Source organism: Ursus maritimus, unplaced genomic scaffold, assembly GCF_017311325.1.
Source record: "Ursus maritimus isolate PB19 unplaced genomic scaffold, ASM1731132v1 scaffold_29, whole genome shotgun sequence".
NCBI lineage: Eukaryota > Metazoa > Chordata > Mammalia > Carnivora > Ursidae > Ursus > Ursus maritimus.
The window spans coordinates 16,747,383-16,750,387 of record NW_024425452.1 but is presented as its reverse complement, the minus strand read 5'-3'; positions in this window follow the sequence as shown (position 1 = coordinate 16,750,387).

Here is a 3,005-nt window from a genome sequence, read left to right as displayed (position 1 = left end):
CTGAGATCAGGACCTGAGCCGAATGCAGATGATTAATCAACTGAGCCACCCAGGTGCCCCTGAACATATTTGGGTTCTAATAGCTGAAAGATAGAGACAACCCAAATATCCATTAACTGAAAAATGTATAAACAAAATATGGTATATCTATAAAATAGAATATTATTTAGCCATAGAAAGGGATGAATAATCGATAAATGTACAACATAGGTGAAATTTGGAAATGTTCTGGTGAAAGAAGGCAGTCAGAAAAGACAACATATGATTGCACTCATATGGGAATCCAGAATAAGAAAATAAAGAGATAAAAAGTGGATTAGTGGTTGCTAAGTTCAAGGGATGTAGGATAAAAGGACAGTGCAGTGATTGCTAAAGGGTATAGGGGTTTCTGTGAGGTGGTAAAAATAGCTAAAATTGACTGTGAAATATAGTGAAAATACTAAAAATCATGGAATTCTGTACTTTAAAGCGGTGAGCATGGCTGAATTAGAGTGACATAAATTGCAGATGGAGGGGGAGGCAAGGCCAGCTCTCAGAAGGTACAGCAGACACTCTGGAACGAACCTGGGATTCCCTTCCCTTCTCACCGACTCATCTCAACAGCTGCCTGCCTGACAACTGGGATTACCAGCAGGTCCTGAATAGCTGTTGGAATTTACCTTCACAACCTTCTCCATGACATGAGACTTTCCTCTATTGGCAATACCAAACCTCAGCTTTCCTAGAAAAATGAATGGTAGGGGTGACTGGGTGGCTCAGTCGTTAAGAATCTGCCTTCGGCTCAGGTCATGATCCCAGGGTCCTGAGATCGAGCCCCGCATGGGGTTCCCTCCTCTGCGGGAAGCCTGCTTCTCCCTCTCACACTCCCTTTGCTTGTGTTCCCTCTCTGACTGTCTCTCTCTGTCAAATAAATAAATAAAGACAAATATTAAAAAAAGAAAAAAGAAAAATGAATGATAAAGATGAGTCCCGTACCTAGGGCTGAATGTGGCTGTTTTCCTTCTTATTACTTAGGTTCTCCACATACACACCTTGGAACCTGGTGCTCATCATCCCTGCTTGCTTTTCAATCTCTTCTCCTTTTACTTCTACTTTTCATGGGAAAGCAGTTTAGTGTCTGCAGGATTAGGAAAAAAAGGTGCAGGTTCCCCTTCAGGTCTGCACTTCTAGTTGTTAATTAATGTAAAAAGGCCCTCTTTACTTGGGCATATAGCATTTTCATTACGACCTAACACAAACATTGCACCTATGTAAGCTGAAACCCACTCATCATCCTTGTTTCCATTTTGTCCATTGTGACATGGAATAATAATGAGTGAGAAGTACAAATTAATAAAACCACAATTTTATTAAAAATAGTGAATACGGTGTTTGTAAGAAAGCAGAAATGAGGAAAGGGACCATTTATTGAGAGCCTATTATATGCAAGACCTAATATTTAAAGCATGCTATATAATTTAAGCCTCTAAGCAATCCTATCCTTTAAGTATTATAGGTCCAATTTTATACTGGAGAAACTGAGGCTCAAATGTATTGTTACCTACCGAAGTGGCTACACACATGTATGTGGGGCCTTTCACACTGGGACAGAGCTGGGAAATGGTAAGAACATGGAGTAGGATATAGTGTAGAGGGGGATGATGCTCCCCACACTTCCACAGTGAATTCCAAAATGTCCAAGAATTTTAAATTTGAACGTGGACTTTCAGGTCGCTATGAAAGTCAGATAGGATATGTTTATTTAATACTATTTAATTTATAAGTACATATTTAGACATACAGTGCCTGGCCTCCTTTGTCCTCTTGTTTCAGAGCCTCAGTGTTGGGGAAAGGCTTATGTCTGTGGATGTGATTGTGCAGGGGTTGCAGTGGAGGCGTGGGGGATGGTGGGTAGTAGGTTAGGAAACTGAAATCATATTTATAAAACACAGTACATGAGGACTAGAGGTTAACGTATCATGCATAGAGGCTGGGAAAAATTATTCTGCTGTATGGAGGATATTTCTCTAACAAGTACCTCTGCAGAGAGGAAGAAAGAATTGACTTGCTCAGTCCAAAGATCAGAGCCCTTATGAAGCTACATGTAACTGAGAGTCAGGGTAGCAGTCAGGAGGGTGTTTGCTGCCGACCAAAATGCGGGGCTCCACAGTGACCTCTCGCCCTTGCCTTCTGAAACAGTTCTCAACCGAACAGGACTGTGGCTGACTTCCTTTGTGTTTCTATAAGAGATAAGGATTCCTATGGGAGTAAGAAAATCAACGCAACCCCCACCCAGACTGAGACTGGGTAGAGAAATGTCCTTGGTTGAGAATATAACAGAACACATGTAAATGTTCATTTCCTCTTTGAGGGTGTCGGGATGAACCCAGGGGAGGAGGAACTTGTGTATTATTTCCATAGTTCTGAGGGGGCGCATTTGAAAGGATTATAGGGAGAGGTGAAGGAAAAGAAAGAACACGGTTAGCCATTGCAATGGTAGCTGCAAATCCACTGCAAATAGGTAGCCTGATTGCCTATATGTTAGTTAGGAAGATATTTCTCTTTTTAAAACTGTTTTTACACTAAGAGTCACAAAGCACCAATTCACAGATTGAATTCGGCTTGGTGACATTATGCTTTCTGTGCACAGTGCATTTGAATATGATGCATTTAGATAAGCATACGTCCTTTAGTTCTCCATTTTAGTCCCCAAATTTTATATGTTATCTCTTGAGTTCTATATTTACATTACCTAGCTGGCCCTGGCAGCATTTGAATTTGTAGCCTCTGGCTTAAACTGTGTTGTCTCTGGAGATTAATATTTGTTCTTGGGAGGTGTAAGTTTGTATGTGTGTGCCTGTGTGTGCATGTTAAAGAGAGACGAAGAGAAAGAGAGAGAGTAGAGAGAGAGAGAGTTTGAGAAAGATGAAGAGAGAGGCAGACAAAGAGAGACAGAGACAGTGACAAAGACAGTAAGACAACGTCAGAAGACAGGGACTGAGCAGAAGAATCCAGAGAAATCTGTG